The sequence below is a fragment of the Hypanus sabinus genome, unplaced genomic scaffold (assembly GCF_030144855.1).
Source record: "Hypanus sabinus isolate sHypSab1 unplaced genomic scaffold, sHypSab1.hap1 scaffold_166, whole genome shotgun sequence".
In the NCBI taxonomy this organism is placed as follows: domain Eukaryota; kingdom Metazoa; phylum Chordata; class Chondrichthyes; order Myliobatiformes; family Dasyatidae; genus Hypanus; species Hypanus sabinus.
Window position 1 is genome coordinate 56,413 of NW_026779742.1, and position 11,295 is coordinate 67,707.

Here is an 11,295-nt window from a genome sequence, read left to right on the forward strand (position 1 = left end):
ACAAAAGCTAGCAGCATTTCATACCAAGAATGAGGTAATGTTAACTTTGATCCCACACTGTCTTGGTAATGGAGGAACTGACAGCAGGTGTGCAGTTCTAATTTTGTGCACCGCCCTGAAACATTCGCAGACTGGCTGATATCCAACAAGTGCTTCCTGAAATCGCTCACTTATTATATTTGGCTGCTGGCTATCGCCCGAAATTCGCCGTATAAATTTAAGAATTAACCTGACTTTGCGGAGTCGTAAGGCAACGTGATCACGAATTCAAGGGTAAACCATACACCGATGTCTGTGCCTTTATTCATATTTGATCCCGGGATAAATAAATGTCTGTACTCTCTTTAGCTTTTACAACAGTCTTGAGTTCCCTTTTTGGCCACAATTGAATACTTCTTGAGAATTGAGTACTTCTTCATTTTTAGGAATACACATGTCCTGCACCTTCCTCATATTTTTCCGCAGAAATTAAAGCCATTGCCGCCCTGCAGACATCCCTTGCAGAGATGGTCGGAATATTTTGCCGCTCTGCTGACATCCCTTGCAGAGGTGGTTGGAATATTTTGCCGCTCTGCTGACATCCCTTGCAGAGATGGTTGGAAAGCCATTGCCGCTCTGCTGACATCCCTTGCAGAGATGGTTAGAATATTTTGCTGCTCTGCTGACATCCCTTGCAGAGATGGTTGGAAAGCCTTTGCCGCTCTGCTGACATCCCTTGCAGTGATGGTTGGAATATTTTGCCGCTCTGCTGACATCCCTTGCAGAGATGGTTGGAAAGCCATTGCCGCTCTGCTGACATCCCTTGCAGAGATGGTTGGAATATTTTGCCGCTCTGCTGACATCCCTTGCAGAGATGGCTGGAAAGCCTTTGCCGCTCTGCTGACATCCCTTGCAGAGATGGTTGGAAAGCCATTGCCGCTCTGCTGACATCCCTTGCAGAGATGGCTGGAAAGCCATTGCCGCTCTTCTGACATCCCTGGCAGAGATGGTTGGAACGCCATTGCTGCTCTGCTGAAATCCCTTGCAGAGATGGTTGGAATATTTTGCCGCTCTGCTGACATCCCTTGCAGAGATGGTTGGAACGCCATTGCCGCTCTGCTGACATCCCTGGCAGAGATGGTTGGAACGCCATTGCTGCTCTGCTGACATCCCTTGCAGAGATGGTTGGAATATTTTGCCGCTCTTCTGACATCCCTGGCAGAGATGGTTGGAACGCCATTGCTGCTCTGCTGACATTCCTTGCAGAGATGGTTGGAATATTTTGCCGCTCTGCTGACATCCCTTGCAGAGATGGTTGGAAAGCCATTGCCGCTCTGCTGATATCCCTTGCAGAAATTGTCGGAGAAATGACAGTAGAGCTCTTCCCGGACAAATGCAAACATAAAGCACACAATTAAAGTCAAAACTGTTTCGATGAGCAGAGGAGCCTTCCGCTCCGTGTTCATAGATTCCTGAACGTGGCTCCACAGTTTGCAGACGATATGAGGATAAGTGGAGGGGCAAGTATTTTTGTGGAAGTAGACAGGTTACAGAGGGGATTAGACAGGGCAAAGAAATGGCAGATGTACTGCTGTGTTGAAACATGCATGGACATGCACTTTGGGAGAAAGTAAAATGGTTGACTATTTTCTAAATGGAGAGAAATCAGAAAAAAAATATCAGATTCAAGGGGACTTTAAAGTCCTTGTGCGGGATTCCCTAAAGGATAATTTGCAGGTTGAACATAGAATTCTGCAGCACATTCGCGGCCCCTCAGCCCACAATGTCGTGCCGATGATGTAACCTTCTCAGGTTGAGTCTGTGGTGAGGAGGGCAAATGCATGTCAGCATTTCGACTCAAATATAAAAGGAATGGTGCGATGCCGAGACTTTATAAAGCACTGGTGAGGCCTCACGTGGAGTATTGTGAACAGTTTTGGGCCTCTTATCTTAGAATGATTGTGCTAAAAGTGGGGTGGCTGCGAACGAGGTTCACAAAAATGATTCCAAGATTGAAGGGCCTCATATGAGAAGTGCCTGATATCTCTCGGTCTGCTCTCACTGTAATTTAGAAGGAAGAAGGGTGACCCAATTGAAATATATTGAATATTTATATTCTTTGATCAAGTGGGTGTGGGGAGGAAAGCTTCTATGTTTGGGGAGTCGAAAACCAGAGAACAAAGGCTCAGAAGCGCAGCCCGTCCTTTTAGAACTGAGACGAGGAGAAATTATTTCAGCCAGAGTTTGGTGAATCTGTGGATTTCTTTGCCACGGGCGGCCGTGGAGGCCAAAGCTTTCTTTTTGTATATTTATGGTTGAGGTTCTTGATTTGTCAGGGCTTGAAGGAATACGGAAAGAAGGCAGGGGATTGAGGCCCATAAGTAAACTGGATCAGCCACAGTAAAATGTTGGAGCAGACTGAATGGGCCAAATGGTCTAATTCTGCTCCTAAATCTTACGTTCTTATGATGTAACTTTGTTTAATTGTGGAAAAACAAAATGCTGTTGCTAAGCTTGACTAGCTGAAGATTGAGGCTCCGAAAGTCACAAGATAAGATGCAGACTCTGCCTTGCTTGTGGGAAATAGCAAAAGCTGGCAGCATTTCATACTAAGAATGAGGTAATGTTAACGTTAATCCCACACTGTCTTGGTAATAGAGGAACTGACAACAGATGTGCAGATCTAATTTAGTGCACCGCACGGAATCATTCGCAGACTGGCTAATATCCAACAAGTGCTTCTTGAAATCGCTCACTGAGTATATTTGGCTGTTGGCTATCGCCCGAAATTCTCTGTATAATTTTAAGTTATAACCTGACTTTGGCGGAGTCGTAAGGCAACGTGATCACGTATTCAAGGGTAAACCATGCACCGATGCCTGAGCCTTTATTCCTATTTGATCCCGGGAAAAGTAAGGGTCTGTACTTTCTTTAGCTTTTACAAGAGCCTTGAGTTCCCCTTTCGGCCACAATTGAATATTTCTTGAGAATTGAGTTCTTCTTCATTTTTAGGAATACACATGTCCTGCACCTTCCTCATTTTCTTTTCAGCAGAAATTAAGGCCATTGCCGCTCTGCTGACATCCCTTGCAGATGTGGTTGGAGAAATGACAGGAGAGTTGATCCCGGACAAATACAAACATATAGCAGACTACTAAAGACCAAACTGTTTCGATGAGCAGAGGGGCCTTACGCTCCGCGTTCATAGATCCCTGAACGTGGCTCCACAGTTTGCTGACCAAATGAGGACAAGTGGAGTGGCAGGTAGTTTTGCGGAAATAGACAGGCTACAGCAGGACTTAGAAATGGCAAAGAAATGGCATATGAACTACTGTGTGAGGTATTGCATTTTGGAAGAAAAAAACAAGGTAGAACGTACAATGCTAATGATAATGCACCGAGGACTGCAGTGGAATACAGGGAACGGGGAATACAGATATATAATTCCCTAAAAGTAGCTTCACAGGTAGATACGGTAGCAAAGTGATCTTTTGGTGCATTAGACTTTCTAAATCAAAGTATTGAGTATAAGACTTGGACTAATATGGTGAGGTTATTGGTGAGGCCGAATTTTGAGTATTGTGTATAGTTTTGTTCTCCAAATTACAAGAAGGTTATTAGTAATGTTGAAAGAGCGCAGAAAAGGTTTGCAAGGACATTGCCGGGATTTGAGAAAGTGAGTTGCAGAGAAAGGTTGAATATGTTTGGACTTTACTCACTGGAAAGTAGAAGATTGAGAGGAGACATGATAGTGTTGTATAAAATTATGATGGGTATAGATAGAGGGAATGCAAGCAGTCTTTTTCCACAGAGGCTAAGAGACAAAAAAAAAGAGGTCATGGGTTAAGGGTGATGGGTGAAAAGTTTAAAGGTAACTTTAGGGGGCCTTCTTCACACAGAGAGTAGTGTGAGTGTGGAATGAGCTGCCAGATAAAGTTGTAAATGCGGGCTCACTTTTAACATTTAAGAAATAACTTGGAGAGCTACATAGATGAGAGGTGTATGGAGGAATATAGGCCAGGTGTAGATCTGTGGGACTAGGCAGAAAATGCTTCGGCACAGCCAAGAAGGGCCAAGAAGGGTAATCCGTTCTGTTACGACAGAGCCATAGATGGTGATGAAAGCATGTAGCGATTAAATTCTCGAACACCCTCCGGCTCAGATTTGTAATGAATAAGACAACAGTGATGAAATCGAAAGATAAAGTCTCAAACAGCAGGACAAGTCATGGATCTCCAACGGTTGAGAGCTGAGAGCTCAGTGCCAGGAACATACATTCCCTGAAGGAAGATTGGAAGATAATAAATGGCAGTCCGAGTCTTAGAGACACCTTACTACTCTCCGCCACCTTGATGTTTGAAGCTGTCCGGTCGGGAACATGACACCTTCTTCGCATCTGGATGAGTGTGTTGGGTCCAATGTAGATCCTCTGAGATGCTGACAGTCAGATTCCCAGGAACTTCAAATCATTGGGTAGTGGCAGATTTAAGCCATTTGGCCCATCGGGTCTGCTCCAAAATTTTGATCTTGGCTGATCAAGTTGGCTGAATCCAAATCAAACTCCGACTAAAAATATGCCCAGTATCAGCTTCTCCATGGGCGTCTGTGACAACGAATTCCACAGATTCACCCCTGTCCGGCAAAAGCAATTCCTCCCAATCTCCGTTGCAGATGGACATCCCTCCATTCTGAGGCCGTGTTCTCTAGTTTTAGTATCACCCCCACCCCACCTCAGGAAGCCTTATCTCCACACCTACTCTATCGAGAACGTTTGATCGGATTCACTGAGGTCTAGGAGGATAATCACCGTTTTTTAGGTTTTGGAATGGTAAACAGTTTCATTCTAACTCATCGACCGAAATGAAAGGCGTTTCAATTTTCATAGACACCTCAATCTCATTTGTTCATTATGATATAATTTCAGACCCATTTGGTAGATTTCTATTAATTACTGGTTTACTTTATAAACAAAAAGTACATTTGGTTAACATTTATTCACCGAGTACTGACTATCTTGAATCATTTAAGGATATATTTGTACCTCGTCCACATTTAAATGGATATATGTTAATAGTGGGCGGAGATTTTAATTGTCTGAATCAGGTGATGGATAGGTGTGCTCCCAATCAGGTACTTACAAACAAATCTGCTACTTTAATTAATTCATTTTAGCTGACTCGGGAATTTTAGATATTTGTAGAGTTTTACATCCTAATGTATATCATTTTCTCATAAATATCATAATGACTAGAATCGATAACTTCTTTATTGATTCGCGGTTAGTTTCGTCTATAACTGCGTGTGCGTATGATGCAATCGCCATTTCTGATCATGTGCCTTTGAAATTATCAAATAAATTAATTGATGTAACTTTTAGAACTAGACAATGGCAGTTCAACACTATTTTGCTGCAGAATTTAAAATTTGTTAATCTCATTAAGGAACAGATTGATTTTTATTCAACTAACGCAACAGAAGAAATTTCCGGTGGGATATTATGGGATACGTTTAAATTATATATCCGTGGAAAAATTATTTCATACTCTGCAGAATTTCAAAAAAAGTATTATTAGTGAAATACGTACATTGGTTGATAAGATTAAAGACTTTGATAAAAAATATTCCATTGCTTCCATTTTGGAGCTTTATGAAGAGAGAGTTGAAATTCAGATGCAAAATTGTTTGTTAATAACATCCCCGATAAGAGTCATTTTTGTATACATGGTGATAAATCGAGTAAATTATTGGTCAACTATTGAAAGCTGCTTTGGCGATACGTCTGACTAATAAAGTTCGTAGACGTGATGTATTTTGACTGTTGACCATGACGAAATTAATTATTCTTATCTATTAAGTTTATGAACGCTTAGTATTAGATTCACCCATTACTAAAAATGAAATACAGAACGCAATTTTTTCGATGAACTCTGGAAAAGCACCTGACCCGCTTGGGTATATATATATATTTTAAAAATCTTTTTCAGATTTACTTTCTCCCTGGTTATGTAGAATTTTTTAAGATGCTTTATTTGTAGTTAAATTACCACAATATTTTCAGGAAGCATCTATTTCTCTAATTGATAAAAAAAGGCAAAGATCCCACTGAATGTATATCATACAAACCTGTATCTTTTTTGAATGTGGATTCTAAAATCCTTACAAAACTATTAGCAATTAGATTAGAGAATTGTCTCCGAGGATCAGACAGGATTTATTAAAAAATAGTTATTCACATTTTAATGTTAGGAGGTTAATGAACGTTGTAATCACTACTTTATATAATACTACAGAATGTGCTATATCGCCTTACGCCCGAAGGCTTTTAAGAAACTTGAATGGGATTATTTATTTATATAACTGACAAATTTAATCTGAGCCGGAAATTTATATCTTGGATTCAATTGATGTATCATACACCTTTGGCTGCTGTATTTACCAGTAATCAGAGATCCTTTTATTTAGGCATTTTCGAGGTACTAGACAGGGTTGCCTTTAAGTCCTTTACGACTTATTATTGCCCTGGTGCCCTTGGAAATCACTCTTCATGATTCATACAATATATTTGTCTTTATTCGTGGGAATGGAACGCATAAGGTATCGTTGTATGCAGATAACCTGTTGCAATATATCTCTAACTCAGAGAAATCCATTCCTGCAGTAATAACACCACTTGCTCAGTTTAATATTTTTTTTTCTGGTTATAAATTGAATTTTAATAAGAATGTGCTTTGCCATTAAAAATGCAATTTTCAATTTATAGACAGCCACATTTTACATTAGTTATTGATTATTTTATTTATTTTGGTGGTAAAATACTAAGAAGCATAAAGACCTATTTAATTTTGTTTCACCTTTAATTGATGATGTTAAACAACTGTTTATTAAATAGTCCCCATTGCCTTTATCTTTGATTGGTCGAATTAATGCTAATTAGATGATTATTTTACCCAAATATCTGTAACTGTTTCAGGCGGTATCAATTTTCATTCCTATTTTTTTTTTGATATTACTGTTTCTAAATTTTCTTCATATTTATGGCAGAATAGAAATAGTATTCACAGAAATCAAAAAAAGGAAGGCGGTTTGGCTTTGCCGAATCTTGGAGCTTATAATTGTGCAAGTAATATTCGACATGTAACGTTTTGGACACAAGAGCTGACAGTGGTAAATTCAATAAATAAACACACAATACGAAAATGATTTCAATTTTGTAATTTTTTTTGGATTGAGTAAATTTATCCTGTCAAGTTCTATTATATCTATTGTTTTCTTTCAACATCAAGACTTGATCATGCTTTTTTCTTTAATGAAAAGCAAAGGGAATAACTTGTTTTCTTGATTTATTCATGGATGATTGTTTTATGTCCTTTGAAAAGTTGACTAATAAATATAATTTGCCTAAATAGCACTTTTCAGATATTTAAAGATTAGAATCTTTCCGAACGCTACTTTAGTTACATTTCTGATATTGCATCAAATTGAAATTACAGAAGAAAAAAAAGTAAGTTTAAATCCATATCAGAAAAAACTTAATATCATTTATTTATGGTTTAATTGTAAAAATACCCTTAGGTTCTTCCGATGAAATATACATTGAGTGAGAAAGAGAATTTCAAATATCTTTAACTACAAAGAAATGGGAGACAATTAAACTAGTTAATACTTCTTCAATTTGTGCCAGAGTTTTTGATAAAATTTAATGTAGTTCATTGGGTTCATATATCCAAGAATAAATTAGCTCGCTTTAACTTCCATTTAGATCTTGTCTGTGATAGATGTAATTGTGAAGTAGCTCACTTGACACACTTATGTTCTGGTCTTGTCCTCTCAAAGAAAATATTGGAAAGATATTTCTGATATTATCTCAGTAGGTCTGACCGTTACAACCTCATCCTATTACTGCAAATTATGGACTAGCAGTGATAGAATCCAGTCATTTATCCTCATCAACATGTCGTTCAATTGCATTTGCTACATTAATAGCCAGTAGATCCAGTTTACTTAAATGGAAATATTCAATGGTTTTCCCAAACGATAGAATGATTAAACTTAGAAAAAAAAGAAAAAAGTATATAGTAGCGGTACTATAGATCCTTCGGTTAAATTTGAAGAAACTTGGCGGCAATTTATTCAATATTTTCATATGATATAAGCTGACACTTTCTGAATCCTTTTTTAGTATTTATTTCTTCAGGTACAGAGGAGCGGAGTTAACAAAATATTATAATTTTAGCCGATGGAATATGGCAGCCCATCTTTTTCTTTAGTTAGCGTAGATGTTATATAGCTTAGGGTTCTTTTCTTTTCTCTTCATGGCGAGCTACTAAGAGTTTGGGAGGCTAAAACACACTTGTTACATGGAATCTGTACATGCTGACCGTTATTAATGTAACCCCGATCTCTTTGTATCATTATCATTATTGTCACGTTTACCTATTTGAAACTTAATATAATAATTGAAAAAGAATAAAAGAAAATGAAAACACAGAGAAGCTACAAAACAATACAGGTGTTTAACCACAAATCTGTGCCGAACATGTACTTACTTTAGAAATTACCCATTGTTACCCATAGACTTCTAAGGATAAATAAATGAGGGATGCAGAAGGAGGCAGGAAAATGTGAGGTGAGTAGGGTAGGAGGGAAAGAGAGAGAGGAGGAAGGCGAGGAAACCCTGTGGAGGGAACGAGTTTCTTAGGGAGGTGCTGCCTTCACCCTCGGTTGAGGTTGCTCAGGTTTTACCCTGGGGTCGTGGTTTCTCGCTCACCTCTCTCTCCGCTAAACCCCATCTACTCCTCTCTCTCCTCTTTCACCCCACTCGCAGCAATCTCCCACCCCCCAACTCTAATCACTCTCGGCACCCTTCTCCCATATCCTCATTCTCTCTCCGCTCCGCACTTCCTCCCCCTGCTCTGGGTTCCTCTATTTATCAGCTGTCCATCTGGAGTTTGCGGGTGTCGGTCTGACCGCCTTCTCAACACGGGCTTCCTCCGACAACGGTTCGTTCCTCTTCGTGAGCTCAGAGACGCAGAGACTCCTGAACAAGATGGACGAGGGCAAGACTATAGAGAATGTGGAGTTAACAAAAATGGAGCCACTATCTCCTACCAGCGGTGAGTGGGGCAGAAACAAACCGGGGGGATAAGTTCCATTCTCTGTTTGATCCCGGGTGTGTGTGATTTGACGGGTGAAGGGAGCCTCGCTGACTCTTACTGTTCTGTCCCCATCTGAGCAGATGGGAGAGGGGATGAGGAGAGAGATCTGTTGCAGGGTTGGTGAGGAGCCTGCACTCGGGGCAGGGGAGTTGAAGCAGGGAGGGAGCGCTATGGAATAGGATGAAGAGAGAGTGTTGTGGGAGATGTCAGTGAAGACAGAATGTCATCGGCAGGGAGGGGTGGAGGTTGTACGGTTGGAGGGGTGTTGTGGAGGCGACATTGAGAAAGAAGCGCCGTGTGGATGGGTGGAGAATAGGAAATACCGCGGGCGGACTGCTGAGGATGGAGGAGAGTGGGAGGGGCCCTGTACATTTTTTTTAACCTCACTCTGCCCTTTCCTGCCACACTCTATTCCCTTTTTCTCCACCTTGTCTCTCCCTCTCTCCTTTTCTTGCACTCATATTTACTGCACCTGTCTCCCTCTCTTCTTCCTCCCTACCTGCACATCCTTTTTTCCAACTACCGTCCTCTCACTCCCTCTGTTCCCCGGTTCTCGGCCCTCCCTCTCTTTCATCCTCTCTGTCCAATTTCTGTCACCCCTTCTTTTCCTCTTTTTCCCCTTCTCTCTCTATTTGCACCTTACTTCGGTTTGCCTCTCCCCATCTCTCAACCCCCTTTGTTCCTCCTCTCTTTCCCGCCTCTTCGACTTTCTTCCCACTCTTCACTTCATTCTCTTTAATTTTCTCATTGCCGAAACGCTTCACCTTCACCCATTTATCACGCCACCCGACTCCCGCTCTCGCTCTTCCACATATCCTTCCTTATCTCTGTGAACAACCTTTGCATTCTCTGACCCTTTCGCTCCCTTCTATCTCTCTCTATCTATCCCCCTGCTCATCCACTCTCCTTGCTCCCACATTTTCCATCCCCCATCCCCCATCGCCTGTCCATCTATCCCCTTCACGCTCGCTCTCTCGCTCTCTCCTGTTCTCTCCCCGGCTCATCCCTCCCCCTCTCTCTCTCTCTCTCTCTCTCTCTCTCTCTCTCTCTCTCTCTCTCTCTCTCTCTCTCTCTCTCTCTCTCTCTCTGTCTCTCTCTGTCTCTCTCTCTCTCTCTCTCTCTCTCTCTCTCTCTCTCTCTCTCTCTCTCTCTCTCTCTCTCTCTCTCTCTCTCTCTCTCTCTCTCTCTCTCCCTCTCTCTCTCTCTTTCTCTCTCTCTCCCCCCCCGTTTTGTCTCCCAGAAGACCCGACCTCCACCGGCTCAGAACTGAACGTTCCAGAAAAGGAAACCCCCATCGACGAGACTGAGGATCCTCCCATCGCCCCGGGGCCCGGCGAGGGGCCGGTTACTGCACAGACAGGTCAGAGGTCGCAGTAAGACGTCATGTAGGCGGGTGTGTCGAGTCATGCACCCACGTGCCCAAGTTTCTAATGCATCTTATTAGGCACCTTCCTCTGGCAGGTCGTTCCTTCGACAGACCGCCATCCGGGTAACTAAAGGTTGCCACTCGCCACCCTAAACAAATCTCTTTCTCATCTCATCTTCGGCCTGAGTACTCTGGCCCTCGGTTCTCCGGTTCTAGTGGAAATTATTGCGCCCATTTACTCTGTCTGTGCCTCTCCTGGTGTTGTAAACCTCAGTGAGGTCATTCCTGCGCTCCACGGAATGAAGACCCAACCTGCCTGACCCCTCCACGTAATCCAGTGCCTCGAGTCCAGACCACACCTTCGTAATGACCCTCTGCACTCATTCCTGTCCAAAGTGTTACAGGACTCAACCCTAATAATGATCAGGGAGGCACAGGGAGTTCTGTATTTGCTGAAAAGTGCCTGCATTGTCTGATGTGCCAATTACCTGATATCAGTAACTGAGTGCGCACCAGATTAGTTATCCACTGTCATTGGCTATAGGTCAGGTGTTTGAAAATATAAACACATTTCCACTGGCTCTCCTCCAGGCCAGCATTCCCTTATTGTCCTCTGACCAGCAAATCACATTCCTTAATTTATGGTTCTTTGTTCTCAGTCAGCTTTATCACGCAGACCGGTCACCGACCAACTCTCACTATTCTGCATTTTATACCCAACCAAAGAACATCTCACAAATAACTTCAAATTTGGAAACGATCCGCAGTGTAACCGATTGCCTGTGGCGTCACTCA